This window comes from Diabrotica undecimpunctata, chromosome 5, assembly GCF_040954645.1.
Source record: "Diabrotica undecimpunctata isolate CICGRU chromosome 5, icDiaUnde3, whole genome shotgun sequence".
In the NCBI taxonomy this organism is placed as follows: domain Eukaryota; kingdom Metazoa; phylum Arthropoda; class Insecta; order Coleoptera; family Chrysomelidae; genus Diabrotica; species Diabrotica undecimpunctata.
In genome coordinates, this window is record NC_092807.1 from 136,844,716 (window position 1) to 136,869,208 (window position 24,493).

Consider the following 24,493-nt stretch of genomic DNA (forward strand, 5'->3'; position numbering starts at 1 on the left):
CGGAGATGGGATTGTTACTTTTTGATTTCGTTTCCTTTCTCGATTCTTATAAATAGTTAACTTTCCTCAAAACTCACGTTTCGTTTACAGAGAAAAATGTATATAAATTATAATGTATATCAATAGATCTAAATATTAGGTGCATATTAAAAAGTGAGAGGCGCAATTTTTTTAATTGGACTTTTAATTTACTTTGTAATATCAAAAACCAGAAAATTCCTTAATGTATGCCTCAAAAATGCAATAGGAATAGTCTTAAGTTTAAAATATCAACCAATTATTCATTAAATTTTGTAAGTTACAGCATACATTTCGTTACAAATTTATCCTGAGAGAGTGCTATGTAGAGGGTGGGGGAAAAAGTCATTAGAAGAACAATAAATAATTGCACATAACCTCTCACTAGCATACCTAATATGTTAGTAACGAATGTTAGTTAATGCCAATTAACTAGAAATTAATAAAACGTATAGGAATAAAGAAAAAAATGCTCAATAATCTTCAAAAAGCACATGATAGTATATTTTATAAGATTCTGTGTTGAACAAAATCATCACAAGAAGCTATCTTCTGGGAGACTCCCTGAATGTTGGAGGAATAACATAATATATATGTATATATATATATATATATATATATATTTATATATATATATATATATATATATATATATATATATATATGTATGTATATGTAAATACTTTTTTCTTTTTGGGTGTGGTAGTCAATAAAAAATAGAGCTTTGCTAAGGCGTACTATTTATTCTGAATCCAAGCTTTCGGTGGTTTTTTGCCACCTTTATCAAGGTCTACAAGGAAAATTACTATGTTGTAACAATTTGAATGGTGCAAAAAAGGCTATAAAAAACTATAAAAAACTTACCCGAATGTAAGATTCGTGGCATAAACAACAACGTTAAATAACATGATAATACTGAAGTTGCAACTAAACTTAAAAATGTTACTGTTAAAAAGACACTTGTTTTGACAGTATTGATTTCAGGGAGAGTTGGTTTAAAAACCTCACAGACTTAGAATTTCCTGTAGAAGTTAAAAAGTTGTTGGCTTTAGGCCCTAAGTTCGCTGTGCTTCCTAACAAAAAAGATTTTAAAGTTTCCTCTTTGTTGGCAGACATCGAAAACATTTTAAGACCAATTGAGAATGTCGATAAGGACATTCTAAGGTCCAAATGCACTAATATACTTACTAACTTTCTCAATAAAGTTGAAAAATACCATTTCTTAAATAAATATTATAGCAAATGAAAAAATTTTTTGAAACATCACCCTGAGATCAAGATTGTCCAGAGCGACAAAGGCAATGCCACTGTAGCAATGTACACTAGGGACTATATACAAAAATGTGAAGACTTACTCACCGACACTAAATATTATAAAAAGTTGAACAATAATCCCGTGTGTACTTTGCAACAAAAGGCTAATAAACTAGTTTCTGATTTGGTAAAGGAGAATCAAATAGATCAATCAGTTGGTAAAACTTTGAAAATTTACAATGCAATTGCTCCTAGATTTTATGCTCTCCCAAAAATTCATAAACCTACTCTGTCTATGAGACCAATAGTGTCCTCAATAGGTACACCTAATGGCCCCATAGCAAGTTTTTTAACTAATATTCTCACAGAAACGTACAGTAATAATAATGAGTTTTGCATTCAGGACTCATTCAGTTTCAGTTATTTTATTAATAACTTTAAATTACCTACCGACTATAAGCTCGTTAGTTTTGATGTAGTGTCTCTGTTCACTAATTTACCATTACATACAATTTTGGTTAGCGTTGAGAAGCACTGGGATGACATATCAATGCACACAACCCTTAAATTAGCTAATATCAAAAACTCATTTCTTTTGTTTTTGACTCTAATGTTTTTATTTTTAATGACTGTTACTACAAACAAGTCTTTGGTACTCCAATGGGTTTCACTATTTCACCAAGACTGTGCAATTATGTCTTAGATGACTTGATTGAAGACTGTTTGCAACAAATCAATTTTGAAATACTGTTCATAAAGAGATATGTGGATGACTTAATCTTGGCACTACCTGCAGACTCTATACTTTCTACGTTAAATGTGTTCAACCAACGAAACCCACACTTGCAATTCACGTGCGAGGAGGAGCGGGAGGGATCTTTGCCTTTCCTCGACATGAGATTGCATAGATGTGAGGATAATGTTGTGAAAACACAATGATATAGAAAACCCATATGTAGCAATAGATTCATAAGCTACCACTCTTACCATCCTCCTAGGATGAAAACTAATTTAGTCCTAGCGATGAAAGAACGTGACAAAAGGTTATCTCATCCGGATTATCCCCAACATGATCTCAACCTCTTACGTAATATTTTTGTTGAAAATTCATATCCTCTAAGACTGATTAATTAATTAATTTTTAATGTTCCCTTTGTTAATAGAAACAACATACTTACTATGTCACAATCAGTGCCCTCAGCACAAAATAATTCTGCTCCAACAAGTGTGCCCTTCCATATATTCCGAAACTAATCGTTGAACTCACTAAGATTTTTAAAGACTTTAAGAATATCAAAATAGCTAACAAGAACATCAAAACCATACGTCAGCTGTATAGCAAAATAAAACAACCCCTAACCACTCTAGAGACTACAGATGTTGTTTATTGCATTCAATGTACTGAATGTCCATCCACGTACATTGGTGAAACTGGAAGGAATCTGTCTAGCGGTATCATTTCTCATAAGAGTGATTGTAGATTAAACAAACCTACTTGTGCTTTGTCAGAGCATACTATCGATCTAGACCATAAGATAGATTTCAACAATGTAAAAATATTAGCCAGAGAGAAAAATAAATTTAAGAGAACTTTCTTAGAGATGGTACATATCAGCAAAAGTGAAAATAACAATCTGAATAAAAGATCTGAGATCCAGAATCTTAGCAAAATTTACAATTTTATATTGACTTTTGACTGAGCTATTTTGTATCTCAGATTTTTTTTTTTCTTTTCTCTTTTTTAAAGTTTCATTATTAATTGAATATTTTTGATCAAACTTCAGTTACTAATTCAGTTTTGTTTTGTTTGAGTTATTATTTTTTCTAAACCTATTTACTAAATACTATTTTCTTTCGATTGCTTATGTTATAAATAACATTTTTAATTTCCCGCTTAATTTCAAGTTGGTAATACAGTTGGTAGTACTCAAAATTCATAAATAGTATTTTGTGAGACGTTAGTTTCAAAGTTGTTTTTTGTATTTTCTTTAAACTATTTAAACAATAATTGTCCACCCACTTTCTCTTTCTGCTCGTGAAATGTGACTGAAATCAAGTTTGCAACGACGACTGTTTCAACATGTCGTCCCTTATTTTGTTTTTAATTTTTAACGTATTTATTAATTTTAAAGTGTCTTTTTAACAGTAACATTTTTAAGTTTAGTTGCAACTTCAGTATTATCATGTTATTTAACGTTGTTGTTTATGCCACGAATCTTACATTCGGGTAAGATTTTTATAGTTTTTTATAGCCTTTTTTGCACCAGTCAAATTGTTACAACATAGTAATTTTCTTTGTAGACCTTGATAAAGGTGGCAAAAAACCACCGAAAGCTTGGATTCAGAATAAATAGTACGCCTTAGCAAAGCTCTATTTTTTATTGACTACCACACCCAAAAAGAAAAAAGTATTTACATATATTTTTTCGAAACTAGTCAAAAATTTTGTACTACTTTTTCTTACTTTAATATATATATATATATATATATATATATATATATATATATATATATATATATATATATGTATATATATATGTAAATATATATATATATATATATATATATATATATATATATATATATATATATATATATATATATATATATCGAGTATGTGGTCTATATTAAATAAAAATCTTTGTTTTTTCTAAAGCTCAATTTTTCGCCATTAATTTAATAGCTTCATCGGAAGTAACTGTAAAAAACAAACATTTAAAATAACTGACGTACACTTAGATTTACAATACTTACATAAATTAAAAAAAGATTGCACACATAAATAAAATTGAACATTAAAATGACATTATTGCCAATGTCTATGTACATCCAATAAAATGCATGTTAAAATTTAGATATCTTTGAGCACGTTCGTTAACAATAAATAAGATGGAACAAGTAAAAGTTATTTCAAAATGCAAAAAATAACAATGTAAGAAAACATTAGAGGAATAATATTTCTTTAATTAATCATTAAGGATAGTTAGTATGATTAATCATTAAGGTGAGTGTAGTTTTAAATTTTGTTCAATATATTGCAATATATGTTGCTTAATTGCCCCGTGTCTGTTTTATAATTTAAAGTTTGTTTATTTTTGTTCGTGGCACATCTCCAAAAATAACCTACTTTTGTAATTTTTAGTCTGTGCCAAAATATGAGCATTGTTGTAGTCTAACAGATGACCGGTGTTTTTATAGTGCTCGACTACTGCACAAGTATTTTTTCCTCAGCGGCAATCACTTTTATGCAGTGTGATACGTTGTTTTAGCCACGGCGATGTATGGCCAATGTAGCTTTTTTGTTGTGTTGTAGCACAACATTCATCACGAGTTTTCTACCAAATTCAGTTATGGCTTGACAATAACAAAAATCCGGAACAGTGGAGATGGAAGAAAATCAACGGTTCGTTGCAACCTATTACAACAATCCTTCAACCAGCACCAGAATCGATACTACAACTTATTTCCTGCAACTGTACATCTGATTGTTCTTCGAGATGTGGGTGCAGAAAAGCAGGGTTAGGATGCTCGGAAATTTGTAGACACTGTCAAGAAATGCAGTGCCTCAATGTATACATGGAGCCAATTCGCGAAAATCTTGACGACTCCGATACAGATTCAGTACACCAGCATGCTAGCAAAGAATTAGAAGATATATTTTACGAGGCAGATGCTACCGACTCCGATTTTTTTAGGTATAAAAGATATGCATGCAATATAATATTTCAATCTACTTAAAAATCGTCACTTACGTAATTAATGTGAATTTTTTTACAGAATATTTACACCTAGTGAAGTAGTTCTATTAAGAAAATAAATGTAAAATTGGATGAAAATATTTATTACAATCGAAAAAAGTATCAAAAGTAATTGAAACAGACCTCAAAAACCCCGAAAATATTTTTCAATTTTGTTTGTTTATTTTAACAATATTATTAACAAAAACAAAATTATGGTACTGTATCTTTACTTATTATTTTAGATCTTGGGATGCTAAATTTACCAAACTTGTCAATATTGATAGTGATTTACTTGAAAAAAAAAATTACAAAATTATATTACTTCTTGTTATTTTAGATCTTAGGATGCTAAATTTACCAAACTTGTCGATATTCATAGTGATTTACATGAAAAAAAAAATCAAAAAATTATACCGTTTACTTGTGGGTCTCTGAGAGACCCGTTGTACTGCAAAAGGTTAAGCGTGGCCACTCCAGCACACCCTTTATGGCTAGGAACTCCTTGGTTTCTTGAAATATATACATTTTTAAAGGTCTATACCAAGTTACAGCCACTTCGCAAATTTTTTGTTTATTTTGGACAATTTTATTTAACTAATAAGAAAAAAATAAGCTTCAGATAAGTAAAAATCGCATCAAGGTTTTGTTAAAGTCTCTATTGGAGGCAAATAATTTGGTAACTAATCAAGCATTAAAATTGGAAAAACTTAAGGTGTACATACCTAATCATTTGTTGGAAATCAGTGTTACAAGTGTCTTTGGTTTGGACATAATGTATCCTAACAGTGTAAAAGTACACAAGAACGGGTTATTAAATGTAGTGAAATTTAAGAAAAAAATGTCACAATTGTAATAGAGAAATTGTATTTCCTTCATTGTAAAAGTGAGTATCTGTCGATATCTAATTATAAAATATCTTTTGCAGAAGCACGTAATTACTGTGAAAAATCCACGTAATTACTGTAAGGAGTAACAACTCCTTTGAATATTTAGCAGATTATAAAAGGGATTTTACTAGTTTGCCTACAACTAGTAGAAATATTTCGGTATCTAAATCAGTTCCAAACCAGCCAATTTTTTTGGTTTTACTCACACTGATTTTGAATATTACGTAGTCTCAACCAAATACAAAAAGGAAAATCAATCCAGTTCACCAATTGCACAGCCGTCTACTGAGAAACCAATGTTTCCTTTTGTTTTTGGACCTGATAAACCTTTACCTGTTAATCGAATTGTACCAAATTATAAAAACATTGAAATTAAAAGAAATGTAACTAAAAGTCTTTCTACTTTTATATATCAGATTTAACGAATATCAAATTTGATTAATACTAAATAAAATATTTAAAAGATTTAAAAATAAAACAGCCAAATGCTCGTTCTGCTGTCTCAAACAAAAATAGCATAATGCATTATTTAGTAACTAAAAAAACGTTATTGTCAACAAGTCCTCACAGATACTTCGTCTAAGGCATTAACTAATTAAATAAAATTTAGTAAAATATTTTCAAAATTACACTGAAAGCTACTATTTCTTGGAAAACTTGGTTTTAATTTATAGGGAGTCAGCATCGCGCGAGTGCTCGCAAAGTAACAAACCGCGCGTGTGACTTAAGCTACGGTTTGTTAGAACAGTGCGCAGGGCACAGCATACACGTACAGCAGAATTTGTTGTACTCGACTCACGGCAGTTTTGGTTGAGTCGGTTTGTTAGATTAATTCACATAAATATTCTGTCGCTCTGAAAACAAGTTTAGAAATTAGTTTCACGTTTATTCTCTCAAAGATTGTACTTTTAAAAAAATTAATTCTCGCAAATTTAACGCAATAATTTTATTACTTCAAGAAGAGGAGGAAGAAGAGTTGATAACGTTAAATCTAAATAAAAGAAATAAAAATGTAATCGAAATTTTTTCACGTCTTAATACAGAAGGTGCTTTTAAATTAATAGGTATTCGAAGAAAGATTGTTTTAAAACGAGGAAAAATTTCGAGAATATTTTAGACTTTACATGGATTTATTTGGAACTGTCTTACAATTTGTACTAGATTCACTAGTCTTTTATCTTCATCGGGAGAAAATTTAGTGGGCACTTAATTATTACAATAATAATAACTATATAAAAATGCAATTATAATTTCGGTATAGATGTGTACGCTGTGAGCTCAGCTGAACGTTTGCGTCCAAATCAAATCGCAGTTGATTCCAGCGCACACCGTCGATGTACAGGGCTATCGCTCTGCAGTGCGCGCAGCTCAGCAGAACCTAACAAACCGTTATCATAGAGAACCATTTATTTGATTTTGACGAACGTACGCGGCGTTTGACTGACTGTGAGTCATGCGTCGCTCACTGTTCTAACAAACCATAGCTCAAGATAAAGGTTTGTTAGATTCTGCTGAGCTGCGCGCACTGCAGAGCGATAGCCGTGTACGTCGACGGTGTGCGCTGGAATCAATTGCGATTTGATTTGGACGCAAACGCCGAGCTGATCTCACAGCGCACACATCTATACCGAAATTATAATTGTATTTTTATATAGTTATTATTATTGTAATAATTAAGAAATGTTTACTAAATTTTCTCCCGGGGAAGATGAAAGACTAGTGGATCTAGTAAAAATTGTAAGACAGTTCCAAATAAATCCCTGGAAAGTCTAAAATATTCTCGAAATTTTTCCTCGTTTTGAAACAATCTTTTTTCGCCTGTTAATTTAAAAGCACCTTCTGTATTAAGACATAAAAAAATTTCGTTTATATTTTTATTTCTTTTATTTAGATTTAACGTTATCAATGCTTCTTCTTCCTTCTCTTTTTGGAGTAATAAAATTATTGCGTTAAGTTTGCGAGAATCAGTAGCGCACCAGGAGTTTGCTCTGGGGGGGGGGGTTTGGTTGGTCACCAAAATTTTTTTTATGATGTTACCTCCATTTTAAGTCCTTAAAATGTGTAAGTTACAGTGTCGGAATAGGGTCCTGGGGGGGGGGTTTAACCCCCAAAACCCCCACTCGGTGCGCCACTGGCGAGAATTCATTTTTTTAAACGTACAACCTTTGAGAGAATAAACGTAAAACTAATTTCTAAACTTGTTTTTAGAGCGACAGAATATTTATGCGAATTAATCTAACAAACCGACTCACCCAAAACTTCCGTGAGTCGAGTACAACAGATTCTGTTTTGTACGTGTATGCTGTGCGCTGCGCACTGTTTTAACAAACCGTAGCTTTAGAGTTAAATTAATAACGTAAAAAACTTTATAACTGTTATGCAAGAACTTGTATCAGGCACATGTCCCAGCTCTGGTTTTCATGGCAAGCATATCGCCTAACAGCCGCCTACAAAAATTGTGTGTTTTAAATGCCGAAAACTAGCGCCTCAGATCGTAAATATTTTATGTCACGGCTGCCTTTATGTGAAAAATGAATATACGACTGACACATGGTCCCGTTCACCATGTTCGCTCCATGAACGCTGTCGGTCAGTCACGTATAGACGCTTTAAACGTAGCCCATTACTCTGATTACCTTACTTATATTACCTAAATTTTTTATATCGTACATTTCTGGCTGTAAAATAAATCTTAATTAACACATAAAATAAAATTTACAGATATACGATAGCTTTTCTGAAAACTAAATTTTTATATACCTCTCGGAACTACGAGGTTTGTTCGATTGAAACTCATGTACATGAAATAGTAACAAGTGTGATAGTGATATCAATGTACATTTTCTCTGGATAAAAGCACATGCAGGATTTGAACATAATGAATATATCGACTTATTGGCCAAAGAAAGCATTTCAACCGATACTGGTATTCTACATAAAGTAACGCTTTCTGATAGTATTACTTCTTGTAAGTCAACATTGCTTCGAGAGTGGAGCTACCAGTGGAAGGAATACTCTTTTGTGAATCAAAGTTGTTATGCTATGTAAAATTGAAAATAATATTGGTTTGCTTTTAATATATTTCAAAGTACAAAATAAAAGATATTTCGAAGAAATGAAAGTCCATTATCCTGGATTACCTGTAGTAATCAACATTTAAAGATATGTATAAATTATTTTCTTTATAAAATATATTCGAGTGACGTGAGTGAGCTTAGTGAAATCGTGAACAATGTAAGGGGGTTTTCCAAATAGACTTGTACGTCGATATACAGTGAATAAGACAATAGAATAGAAATATTTGGAAATATAATTCTCCGTTAGTTCTTAAGAATTTGTAGAAACCGATTAGCATGTTAATAGTTTTTAGGAAATTTATAATTGTAGATAAATAGATAGGTAGATGGGGATAACTGTGACGAACTTTGATTGGAGGAGATTGAAAAAAGTGGGATATGTATGTAGGAATGAGAGTTTAGCTAGATTTTTGAGTGAGAAAAGATAATCTATTGTTTTTCCAAGGGTTCAAGGGAATAGTCGTTGTTCTCTGGTGGTTCTCCATAGGTAGTAAGCAGTAGAAGTCAATGTTTGTGAGTTTTCTTGAAGTTAGTGTATCTGACGGAAGCTGATCCAGTAAAATATTGTAAGTTATATTTTTCTACTTATATTCCAAGAGTCAGAAGTCGGAAGGAGAGATTCAGTTTATCGAGAGGAGAAGAGGCTAGCATCATTTGAACGATACGTGCAGTTGAAGGAGATCATTAAAGACGATGGGCTCGCAATAATTTGTTATAAGATTGCTGATTACCTAGGGGACTGCTAAGAATAGATAGTGTAGGCTACAAGGAACAAGGATTTGGACAACTCATCATCAGAAAGATAGTTTTACCATTCGTCAGTTTTTCTTTATTAACAACATATTTTTGAACAATTGCTTTAGAAAAGATAGAAGAAGATTCCTTTTTAGAAAAGAAAAGGAATATTTTGATCAGGAGATTTGGAACAACAATTTTGATTTGAAATTTTAATTTATATTGTATATACCATTAATTTTTGAAGGTTCACGTACGTAGAACAAAATTTTGATAATCATTATATGAGATATTTTTTATTGAAGATATTTGAGTGTGAATTTTATTTCAATATATAATGTTGTATCATATATTTTTTTTATTATTCCGGTATTCTTTGGACCTTACCTATCATATGTAAAGCATAGATATTGAAGCACGAGTATAACCCTGAGATAATAAAATTAAATAGTGTGATAGAATCATAATTGCATCATTTAAATAAGTTTAATTAATTAATTAATTAGCTAATTACTTGGCGCACCTCAGACTTTTAATATCACATTAATAGATACTCGTTAATTCAGCCAGATATTCCCAAATTTCCTTGGTACTTGTAGAGCTTCCAGGAGACACATAACTTCCATTATTAGAATACAACTCTGGCACGCATGTTATCCAAAACACTTATTTAAAATACAGGTTTTGGATGATGACAAATGTGAGCATTGTGGACAGGAAAGTGATTTAGATCATATATTTTTTGGTTGTTCTAAATCACAGTCTACTCATCCAAACTTATAAATAAAGACTACAGGGAAAAAACCAGATATGTCAAAATTTCATAAAACCGAGAAAAACGCATATTTAACTTTGAAGACCATAATGTGTCTTACATTGAAACGTATAATAAAACTCGGGAGTCAAAATTGCTCCATAAAAACACATGAACGGCATTGCACTGTTTTTATTCAGAAAAATGTGTTACACTCTTTAAAAATCCAGGAAATTCTTGTCAACCGCAATTTGTCCATTGAAAGAACCAGCTTAGTCATCTAAAACAGAAAATTGTCAATGCTTTCAATAATTAAAATAGGTTTCATTTTGATTAGTATTTCTATTGTGAATGATAGGTAATAATAAATACAGCAAAACCTGTCAATAACGGTCACTAAAAATGACAGAACTATTGGCCGATATAAAAAGGTGGCCGCTAATACCAGGTTTTGTAGTCCACAAATTTTGGTTTGGGGAACTTTAAAACTAGCCGGCGGCTAGTACAAGTGGCCGGTTTTGACAGGTGGCCGTTAACACAGGTTTTACTGTAACATGGCTCGTTAAAGATCCCTACCTCTGGTTAGAACACCGGGGCATTCGTCAAAATTTTCCGTTGGTGGAAGCGTGCTCCGGGCGTCGGTGTTTAGTTTTAATCGCAGAAGTAGATCGACGCCGACGTTAAATAAAGAAATAAAAAAAGAGTAATTATAATAATAATAATTTACCTGTTACGACTAATTATAAGGTAAGACGGAGAAAAAGTCCACAGCTGCAGGACCACAGAATCTCATAAGGCTCATTAAATCGCTGTGCTTGGCTTTTGAAATTGCGAGGGGTCCTGAAACAACATACAGGGAATAATATTATAATTTTTTGTGATACCTTATACCTTACCTGAGTAGGCTGGTAATGGTAATTCAAATTCTCCATTTTTCAACTCCGTAGTTGTTAAGGTCATTCGTTTCTTCAACATACTTGAAAAGAATGGTCCATTGTAAGAAGATCGATGATTTATAAGTCGACTGTGCTCTGATGTGGCAACAACCTCTTTCAAAACCTGAGTTTTGAAAGGGCATTTTGGAATATACTTTTTGTCCAAAAATGATTTCCAGTCCAAAACTATTTTTCGTGTTACTTTCACGACGATGAATGGAGACGGCTTTACGCGGGACCCCTTGATCATGTCTCCAAACTCTTTTGGTACTTCAAAAGGCATTTTTAGATTCCACAGTCCAACATTCTTGTCACACTCTAAGTATGAATGTCCACGGATGGGATATGTAATTTTTATTTCACGAAGTCCATGGATTTTGTTGTTTACGATATAATGTATGAATCGAAATATTGTGAAATTAATGTGTGAATAATGCGAACTTTTTATACCTGCCTGTTTATATTTTTACAAGAAACAAAACGAGTCTTTCTATTACGTTATGTTATATCAATGCATAAATGTCTTGTTGAACATTTAATCATTCAGAAAAATAATTATATTCGATATTCACAAATGTTTGTTCTTACAAAAAAACTTTCTATTATTGAAACACGCATTGTTTAATAATAATTTTTAAATCAATCCAACGCTATCTACCGTGAAACTTGTGACATATCTGGTTCTTTCACTGGACGCATGGACAAAGCTGGTTTTTTCCCAGTACCCCGAAACTTTAAAGTGTAATTACTCATGACAAGACTACTTTTTGCCCTGTACGATAGCTCTAAAATGTGCTTCTCCGCGTGTTCTATACCATAAAATAGAAATCTGAAATTTGAAAAAAATTGACATGTCTGGTTTTTTCCCTGTAGTCTTCAAATGATTTAATAAAATGTAAAACAACAGCATTACCAATTCTTTAATTAAATTTTTAAAAGACAGCAAATTATCATTATAATTCTCTAAACATTATTTAGTTAATCTTGTTACCTTTATTTTAAACCATTTGTATAACTTCCTCCTCTGCGTGACCAAGTGTTGTGTCTTATATAAATCAATGCCTTGATAGGTCCCTAGGCGATTGTGGAGAGGAAATTGATTTAGATCATATATTTTTTGATTGTTCTAAAAATACAGTATACTCATCCAAACTTAAAAATGATTTAATAAAATGTAAAATAGTAGCTCCTTGGAACATACTATATTTATTATCACTTGGCTCTGTACATATGATGCTTGAATTCTACAGTAAAATACCTGTCTAATGACGTGCCACACATGGTCTATTCCCTATTTAAAATTAAGGATTTGTGATACTGGAAGTTGATAAATTAGGATGTCTATATCATTAAAAGATGAACTCTTTGGAATAAAAATCGACTTATTTAACACGTTCAAGATGGATTGTCATGTTAAAAGTTTTTCCTACTAGAACCTTGTAATTTACGATATTCCTTTCCGTCAGGCTGGAGAGGTTTTTTTTTGCGTATTTGAATTCTTTTTATCAATAGTAGCAACAGAAAAAAATTCGTTAGTGAAATACAATATCGCAAACCATAAAAAAAGCAGCGACCCACTGGTGTACCCCGCCGCCCTGGTGTAATAAGCTTGCGATCCACCCGTGGATCGCTTGGGCATGGGAGCTAGGTATAATTTTCAGCGGTAGTCGGGTGGGTCGCTGGAGGGTTTCTGAAAAGGGACAAACCGGCGAGATATCTGTGTCTCGCTGGTATTTTACAAGTTTTGTCATTTCTGTTTCTATTGTGATAAAGTACTGTTGATTTTATTATCATAGAAGTAAGTGTTTTTGAAACATAATAAATAAATTTACAAAGCAATCGACAATATGGTCAAGAGAAAGTTATTTAAAAAATCAAGTAGGTTATCGAAAATATTACATCAAGCAAGCTGTATCAATCAAAATGAGAGAGAAAGTATTGTGTTATAGGATGATACCTTCGTCCACTAGTGCCGCTAGCCGAAAAAAATTTTAATAGCGAGCAGCAAATATTACAGCACCATGCAAAAACTTCTACGTCTTTTATCATGTCTAGAAATGATGGACCAAATGACACAGATCAAATTAGTTTATATGCCCGCACTTTACTTAGAACTTTTCTTCTGGAAATACCTCCAGAAATAGTTTCCAATAATAACAAAAAAACAACCGAACGACGAGGTTCCTCAACTACCTACTACCTCATGTATGATTGCATCTACTACTGGTTTGGAAGATTATATAAAGCTAAGTGCAACATCTTCAAGCACCCCATTTTCTACATCGGATGTTTTTTCGGACGATAGTGATAGTGATTCCGACTTTGAATTATTAAGTCTATCTAGCAAGATTTCATCATCGACAGATTCTGAGAAAGAGGACGTAGAAGAAAATGAACAACAAAACATAGCACCGTCAGTAGAAGAGTGGACATCAAATAATGAAACCAATACGTATGTCAACTGTAATTTTGATGAGTACCAACAGCCCAACCATTTTACACCCTTAGATGTTAATTTAGAAGATCCCTATAGTATATATAAATATGTACAGTGTACTGTACAAAGAACTCGAAGGCAAAAAAATACGAGTGGATAGCTACTGATTTTGATGAAATGAAAAAGTTTCTTGCTGTATTAATTCTTATGATCGGAAATTATGATTGATGATTATAAAAAGATTGCGGAGTTCGTCCTTACAAAGTTCGTCGCTTATTGAATATGTTAAACCAACAGTGTGTGGAGTTGGTAACACCAGGCAAAGACTTAGTTATCGATGAAAACATGGTGCCGTGGAGAGGTCGCCTCTCGTTTCGTCAGTATATTCCTCTGACAGGCACACAAGTATGGGATTAAACTTTATAACCTTTGTTTACCTAATGGATACACAAGGTTTATGCAGGAAAACGAACAGTAACAACAAATAATGAAATTAGCCATGCTCATCAAATTACTATCGATCTACTTGACGGACTTCTAGACCAAGGACGTGTTCTCTATGCAGATAATTTTTATAGTAGTTTATCTTTAGTAGAAAATCTTCTGGAACTTGAGACATTTTTTTGTGGTATGGCTCGATCAAACAGAAATAAATTGCCCAAAGATTTTTTGAATAAGAAACAAAAACTGGGCGAAGTTTCGGGCGTCAATAATAGATCTGGAGCAAAGATTATAAAATGGACCGATAAAAGAGAAGTTTTGATGATGACAACTGTAAAAAAGGTAAAATAATTGAAACAGGCAAAAATACTCCAATAAAAAGTGCTGGAGATCCAATAAAAAACCAGATTGCATAATATCATATAATGCTGCCAAAAAGGGTGTAGACATGTCAGACCAGCAGTTTCTATTACAGAAAATTGAGAAAAACAGTTAAGTGGTTTCGAAAGCTAGTTATGGAAATGCTTTTTGGTACAATGATGGTATATTCATGGGTAATACAGAAAGATTTTTGCCATAATACAAACAAAAATGTCCCTCCTCAAATTTAGGGAAAGTATCCTCGACTTATTGGTCAATGATGGTCAAAGTACTCGTCTTTCCAATACACCTTCCAGAAAAAAACACAAACCGACTAGAGCTCCTGGATCTGTCAGAACCAGTCATAGAAGATGCCGACAGTGTTACAAGCGAATTCTTTAAAGTGATGGAAAACTCCAAGCAGATCGAATAACAAAAAAAGTACCAACCTTTTGTGATACTTGTGAAAACAAACCTTATTTATGTCTAGATTGTTTTAATATTATCCATAATTAATAATAATTTTTTAGTATTTTCAATTTTTATATAGTATCTAATATAAAATTTTAATAACATTTCATTCAAACTGGTTTGTTGTATTTTTGTAAAATAATATATTCTGTACTGAAAAACTGTGATAGATCAATATTAATATATAATATTACAACTTTCAATTTTTAAAATAGATATATATTTAAAATTTTCGTCATAATAATTATTTTTTTTATTATAAGATTCTCGCGACCCACCGGTGGAACGCTTCGTCTGTAGGAGCTAAAGACCTGTCGACCCATCGGCTTAAACGTGTTAAACATTTTCACAAAATACGATGATTATTGCCAAATATACGGATATATATTGTCCCAAGCAGAAAATGGACATGGATGAGCCCCGATAAAAAGACAAAGAATGAAATAGATTATATCCTAACGAAGAATAGAAACCTAGTAGAAGACGTATCAGTATTAAATCAGTTTGACCTAGGAAGCGATCATAGACTTATAAGAACAAAACTAATAATTAACAAAAAACTAGAAAGAAAAAGAATACATGAAAAAAGATACAAATGGACATCTGAAGAAATCAAAAATAGTGAATTTAATAAAAAGATAGCGCATGCATTAAATCAAGTTAGCATGTCAGCAGATAAACTCCAATGATATTGATGATTTGAATAACCTTATTACCGAAACAGTGAATAAAAGCCTTCTGCAACTAAAAAAACCAAAATCAACATACAATTAATTAGACAAAGAAATATTACAACAAATAAAAAGAAGGAAGATCTTAAATAAATCTAACAAAAGGGGAACCGACGAATATAGAGAACTTAATAGGCAGATAGAAAAGGAATCAGACAACAAAAAAGAAAAGAAAACGAAAAATTAATAACAACAACTATTGAAAAAAATAGGAGTATGAAATGACTCAGACCGACACTAGTACGACGTCAGATGATATCATTAATGGGAAAAGATGAAAATGAAATCACAACTAGAGAAAATATACTGACACGAATAGAAGAATTTTACACAGAACTTTACAGAACATATCAACAAGATGATGAGATGAGACCAGCACGGAAATTAATAAAAAATGTTGAATCAGAAATAATGCCAAAAGTAACAATTTCAGAGGTAACTACAGCATTGGAAAATATGAAGAGAAATAAAGCTGCAGGAGAAGATAATATTACCACAGATATGATATTAGAAGGAGGTAAGGAACTAATTGCAATTGTAACTAAGCTTGTGGACAGTTGTTCACATCAGGGCAAAGTTCCTAAGAGTTGGAACAACTCTAAAGTAATCTTATTACACAAGAAAGGTGATAGTCGAAAATTGAAAAACTACAGACCCATCAGCCTATTGTCACACCTGTTTAAAATACTCACCAAAGTCATAACTACTCGACTAACAAGGAAATTAGACGAATACCAACCATATGAACAGGCAGGTTTTAGAAAAGGCTATTCAACTTCCGATCACCTGTTAACCACAAAAATATTAATAGAAAAATGTAACGAATACAAGTTTCCAGTTTTCCTAGCATTTGTAGACTACGAAAAAGCTTTCGATACCATAGAACACATGGCCGTAATAAACGCAATGCAAAATTGTAGAATAGACAGCAGATATATTAACTTAATAAAAGAAACTATGAACCAAGCTACAGCTACATACTACCTAAATGAAAATGAACACACGAACCCTGTACCATTAAACAGGGAAGTCAAACAGGGAGATACTTTATCACCCAAACTGTTCACCTTAGTTTTGGAGGACGTTTTTAAAAACCTAAATTGGAAATATAAGGGAATAAACATCAATGGTCGCTACCTCAGTAATCTACGATTTGCAGATGACATAATCCTGATAGCTACTGACCTACAAGAAATGCAAACCATCCAGAATCTTCAAACCAGAATCTTCTAAAATAGGACTGAAAATGAATTTAAACAAAACAAAAGTCATGCACTCCGAAGACACCGTGACAATAATAAACGATAAAATTATAGAAAAAGTTGAAGAATATATATACTTAGGACAAAAAATAATACTAAATAGGGAAATTTAAACTGAAGAAATAAAAAGAAGAAGAAAGTTAGCTTGGGCAGCATTCGGTAAACTGAACTATATACTCAGAAATCAACAAATTCAATTACATCTTAGATCTAAAGTTTTTGATGCATGCATTATTCCGATATTAACTTATGCGGCACAAACATGGACAATCACAAAAAAGAATATGAATATACTTAGAGTCATTCAATGCGCGATGGAAAGAGCAATGCTAGGTATATCACTTAAGGACAAGAAAACAAACACATGGATAAGACAGAAAACCAAAGTCACCGATGTGGTGCAAAAATCATTAAAGTTGAAATGGGAATACGCTGGACATGTAGCTAGGAGAGATCTAAACAAATGACAAAGATCAATTTTAACCTGGAGACCATACCAACACAAAAGACCCAGAGGCAGACCTCCTATGAGATGGACAGATGATCTGAAAAGGACTGCCGGAAAAAATTGGCTACAAGTAGCCTACAATAAAAAACAATGGAAAGGAAGACTTGAAGAGGCTTATGTTCAGATGTGGACGTGAATGGCTAGACGAAGAAGATACGGATATACTTGTTTGGGTGACTACCCTGTACATTAGAACTTGTTTTAAAATGAAATCACGAATCGATAACAAAATAAATTTATAATATTTGGAAACACCCTGTATATCCATATGTATTTTATCTAATATATCATTATAAATGTATTTGCATATTTATAGCTGTCAGTAAGCCATACACTAATGATAAATACAATTTTAGATAATTATTAGTATCCAGCTCTAACAAATATTAGTTTAGCATTATATAATGCTTAATTTTAATATCAAATATATATTTGCTCCATTGAAAAGACCTTGTTTAACCAATAAGCAATAGCTGGTATTATCCTGGCAATATAGCAATATCCTGGTATTAATGTTTAACTGACATTATTGTAATGGTTAAGTGCCTGGTTTATAATACTCTATTTAATAAGCATTCCTTTCTTATTTACAAAAAAATTTAAAAAGTAAAATTTTTTATATTTTTCAAAAAAAAACAAAATTTTTCAAATTAAATATTATTTTGAAAAATTTTGAAAACAATATATAAACTAACTCTAAAGTTTCAGTGTAAAATTCGTGGAATATAGTATTTGTGTATTTATTTACTATACCAATATCCTGTTCTAGAAGGATGATAATATAGTTTTTGACTTGTAGAAGCTATTACAATATCTACTTTTAAACCCGAAACAATAAAGTCTATTTTAACAAGTTGCGTATTCGAAACAAAGCAAACAGATTTTCCGAAAATATTCTGCTGGCCAATTTATATATTCTGTCTTATAAAGATAAAGATAAAAAAACTTATAGTAATTATGTCAATACTACATGTCTGTGTTTATGAATATGCATAAAATTGATTTAGCAGACAAAGTGAAAACCCACAAATTGGTAAGAAATAATCTATTGAATTGTAATAAATTAGAAACTAACAAAATACTACTTACATTCCGGTACAAGAATTTTTAAATAAGGATTCGTGATACATATTTCAAACTATCCTGTAATTGCTGATAATGGGTGATCTTCGATTAATGTTGTAACTGTCTGACAATTAACGAGGAAGTTTCTCGAGGAACGAGGAGAGAGGTTAACAAATGAAATAGGAGTAAGATATATGTGATTGTTTGTGAAATGAAAGTAATGTTCTATATTATTTAAATTATTAAAGTTATTTATATGTATTCAAGAGATATGTTTTAGAAATGTGTGTTAATTTATTAAATTTTTTTACAGTATGAGGACAGTTATATGACAATAAATGAAATTAGAGGTACTATTTTGAGAGTCTGCAATTTCTTTGACTTGTAATTATCAAATTTTTTGATAAAGGCAATGAAAATTATCAAAAATCAAAAAATTTGATAATTACAAGTCAAAATTTTTAAAATATATCTCTTGAATAAATATAAATAACTTTAATAATTTAAATATTATATAATACCACTTTAATTTAACAAACAATCACATATATCTTATTCTCCTATTTCATTTGTTAACATCTCTCCCCTCAAGAAACTTCCTCGTTAATTGTCAGACAGTTACAACATTAACCGAAGATCATCCATCATCAGCAATTACAAGATAGTTTGAACTATGTATTACAAATCATTATCTACAAATTCTTGTACCGGAATGTAAGTAGTATTTTGTTTGTTTCTAATTTATTACAATTCAATAGATTATTTCTTACCAATTTGTGGGTTTTCACTTTGTCTGCTATATCAATTTTATGCATATTAATAAACAGACATGTAATATTGGCATTATTACTATAACTTTTTTGTTCTTTATCTTTATAAGACAGCACCCTAATAGGGGCTTTTTATAATTTGAGCGTTTAATTCACTTTGTACTGTTTGACCTGAAGATGCTTTGCAAAGTGTAGAAAGCGAAACCAGTCGTTTTGGTAGTAAAATTAAATTAATTGTGAGTAAGTCTAATTTTATTTCTTTTACCTATTTCAAACTAAAGAATTTCAGGCACAAAAGTCTAACACTGATCCTGTAAAAAATATGGACATTTATTGATAAAGTTCCTGATAAAATTTTTCGGTTGTATGAGGTAACTAATCAATGAATTAATTTATTCATTCTAAATTATTAAAATTGAAATACACAGTACAACGTTTAGAAAACACGTATTCCCCCATTTCTCCCCCCTTTACCATTGTTTTAACATATCTATTCTCTGGCATTCTTATAATGTAACCAAACCATCTAGTTCTGTGGACTCGTATTTTTGCCGTAATTGCTGGTTTTCCATACATCCTCATTATTTCTTTATTTGTTTTCTCCAAATATTCTTTGCCGTCTTTATTCCTCCCAAGATTTTCCTGAGCACCTTTCTTTCCCAGATCTATGCTTTTCTTTCTTTCTGCTGATTCATAATTCACGTTTCACTGGCATACGTCACTGTGGGTCTGATTACTGACTCGTAGACTCGCAGTTTAGCTGTTCTTGACACATATTTTGATTTTAGTAATGAATTTAGTGACCCTATCGCTCTGCTTTCCTTCATTAATCCTTTGAAAAGTACTAAGTTCCCCGGAAAGAACCACGTTGAGAATTTGTAACATTTTTTTTTTATTGAAATATTAAATTATTGTTAATTCTTTTACCCCCATGCTGATACGCTCATGGTCGGTTTAACAGGGGCAAAATTTTTATTGAAACTATCGACTACCTCAAAATACGGACTAACCGACTTATTAAAAACGACGGTTTAGGTAATCCTCGGTTAATTCCTTCCGACTTGGTTCCTTTATGATAAATTTGATAAATATCGTCCTGGTACTGTTGCCGAGAGGGGGCATTTGGGCCTGTAGGACCCATCGCCGGCTCTTCGGGCTTCTTCCTATCCCCGGAATTGGATCGGGTATTCACCATCTTTGGTTTGTAGTTGGTAGAAAGGTTAAATACCACCGCTGTTATAAATAACAGTTCCAGTGACAAATATCTGTTATAGATAACGGTTCCAAGGAACAGTTACAAAGTAACAGAGAAAAAATGGAAAACAGATAGGTAAAAATGATCTAAGTATTCCGTGACTTACGGAAGGAATAACTTAGTAAACAAGTAAATTAAATGGTATAAAAATATAATGCAAAGAAAAAAGTTTCTAAGTGTTTCTTGACTTACGGAAGAGACAACTTAGGGCAGAAATATAGATAAATGAAATATGTAAATGTGAGAGTAAAATATGGAAATATTTCTAAGTGTTTCTTGACTTACGGAAGAAACGACTTAGAGTGGAAAAATAAAATACTCAAAATATAAAACGAGAAATGCAAAAATGAAACAGATTATAGAAATATGTCTAAGTGTTTCTTGACTTACGGAAGAAACAACTTAGAACAGAAAATAAACAAGAGAGTCAAATATAGTAAAATAAATGCACAAATATTTATAAGTGGTTCTTGACTTACGGAAGAAACAACTTAGCATAAAATAGAAAATGAAAGAAACAAGTGTATTAAGTATTTTCTTAACTTAAGAAAGAAAATAGCTTAGATAAAATATCGGAAATAATAATGCAACAATGATTACGAAAATATTTCTAAGAGTTCTTTGACTTACCGGAAAGAACTACTTAGACAAAGTACAAATCAAAATATAAAATGAAAAAAGAAAGATAAATATTTCTAAGTGTTCTTAACTTACGGAAGAACAACTTAGACACAAAATACAAGAATAATAAACAACCAAAATAATCAAATAAAATATCAAACAATCAGTACATGAACAAATATAGATCAATGTAATATCCTAACCTGAAAAGTCTGAATATACAATAATGCTAAAATAAAAAGGTATACAGAAAATCAGAAATAAAACAATAACTTAGTTGGAACAATAATAGCACCGACTAGGTCTACAGTAGAAGAGGCAAGCTCGACTGATCGATGAGAGAAAATCTACCTGCTTTTATGTAAAACAAATCCTTTGTTTTACGTAGCAAAAGTGGAATTTCCCTGCATCGAATCAATTAGAAATTTGGATTTGGCCAAACTTGGAATTCCCAAGTATTTTGACCGATATCCAAATTCCTTGATGCGTCCGGCACGGCTGTCAGCTCCCGGCTGACACGCCTCCGGAGGACAGTACGTAGTAATGTTTTCTTTCTATAATATCCTAATCCAAAGGATTTTAATTTTCTCATGTCCAATTGCTGGTACCGTTATTTACCTCGAACTTTCCGAGTCGTTAGAACTTTACCTTCTTAGAAATGGATCCCTCACCTTTTTTGGGTAGTTTGGTAAAATTTTAGAGGAACCAAGTTACTTCTGAGTGGGCACTCGTTGAGAACAGACCTACTTCTCGTGGAGCGCTTCGCTCATATTATCGTCTCTGTGTTACCTTCTCTGTGCATTTTCTTTCTAAGTGTGTATACACTTGTATATTTGAGTTTTTTGATCTAATATTATATTAGATTAAATATTGGTATAGAGTACCTTTAGTTTTACTTAACTTCAGTACTTGATACACGTAAAGTAAATTAACTTCAGTGAATTAGTGCAGCAGTCATCAGGAATTACTTTAAGTTACCATAATCTAAATATTGTTCTGAAGCTATTTTCTTTACATTACATTTTCTTTACATTTTCTTAACATTAGTGTTTGTATTTTGAGAACGATTTCTGAAGTGGAAATTGAAACGTCAATAAACGTATTTTAACCTTTAATTGTGGCTTATTCCCATTTAAATAGTAATTAATACCATAATCTTAGTATCTCCACTTATCTGGGCGAATGATATAGTATGGTATCATATTTTTTTTCAATGATCTGGGCGAATCTAAGTTCATCTATGTCTTCACCTCTAGTTGAGAGTAACTACTGATTTTTGCATGCGATTTAAAGTACATTCAATATTTTCTTACGAACTTTACATCATCTACTAAGAAATTTCAATAAATAATAATTACGAACATTTAGTTCTCAATCATTAAATAACAGTGCGAGATAGATAATCAACTTAATCAAGTGCGGTTTGGTTAAATTTTTATTTCGGTAACCTTTTTGTATTCTTGTAAATTTAGATTTGATTAATTTTTGTTATTTGCTATAATTGTTATACATTTTTAACCCAGTGTCTCGAGATATGCCCATTAAACAGCAAAGAGAGCTTCTTTAATCAACTTTGGTTGAATTTTTTTCTTACTTACTATCAGGCTCTGATAAATAAAAAATGACATAAATATGACACATAGACCAGTTTCGGGTAGACCGCGTAAGATTCGCGGAAACAATTTAAATGCTTTAGTGGCTTTAGGACGACAAAATCCGCGCCTAGGGTTTCGAAAATTAGCGAACAGATTTGGAAATCAACTAAGAATAAAAGCAATAAAAGCGTGCCCAGAAACTGTCCGCGTATCAAACTTTCTTTTTTACGGATACTTTCTACACGGAATATATTTACAAAATCCGTGAATAATTGTCGAGCTGAAAATTTAAACTTCCAAAAAATCTACTTGCCTTGAAACAACTGATATCCAAAAAAGACTAGGCAGAAAAAAATATTCTTTTAGACCTTTATACACGATACTACTACACACAGCATTAGTTTTAATTAACAAATTTCATGAATATTTGTTTCAGAGATTGAAATTCTAGTCAGGAGTAACCAACCGATAATACTTGTTCTATTTATCGAAACACACAATAGCTTCGTTTACTGACCGTAGCGTCGGTGCAATTTGGAACGCTATTATAGGGCTCTCCACTCCAAAAACAAAAAGGCAATTAGTTTTCTTAAGAGGTCTATTTTGTCTCTGTTTCTATTTAGAGGAGTTCTTTAGATTATTGTAAATTTGTTATTTGTAATACAATGCTTTAAATAAATATTGTTTACAAACGACATATACTTTTTAAATATATATATATATATATATATATATATATATATATATATATATATATATATATATATATATATGTATATATATATATATATATATATATATATATATATAATATATAAAATATCGAAGTATATCGAATATATAAAACTCTAGTCAGTTTTAAGGCACTGCAGATGTGTATTTGTTCCGTGGCCTGGTCAAAATACTGCTTGTTTTTCTGTCTGATAGAACGAGTTTTACTTCCTATCTGTTTGCCAGTTTTTTGTTATTTTAGTGGTCCAGTTTAGTCTCTATTTTCATTCGCAGTTTTAAATATATCTTAATAAATAATAGATATAGAATATAAATATAGTCGTAAAATATAGTATTATTATTTATATTAAAGTTTCATGACAAATTTGGATTAGATGTTATGCATTTAGTCAAGTTGTCAGAGAGCTGACCCCTAAAAGTCATACCAACAACCTGAATTTTGCAGAGAATATTAATTTTGGAACCTTAAAAACGATGCAAAAAAGTTTACCACTTCCCCCCCGGTCTTCCTCCTAAAACCCCCCTCGCAAAGAGGTAAAAACGTGAAAAAATCGATTTACCTAGAATCTGTACACCGTAGAAAAAATATTTCAAATAAAAAATGTTGCTGAGATAATTTTAAACAAAAATGTTGAGCATTCTTTGTGTAGAATGAACCGTTCTCTTAGAAACAACGCTTGAAGTGACCGTCGATTTTGCATGTTAGTTACGCGCGTGAAGTCAATTTGTATCAGCTGGACGGTAAAAATTCGATATCTATTGATCCAAATGTCCTATCGACAAATATCAAGATGCATTTAAAGGAAAAAATTGTAGCTTTCGTATGCAATTTTTGTATTTTACCA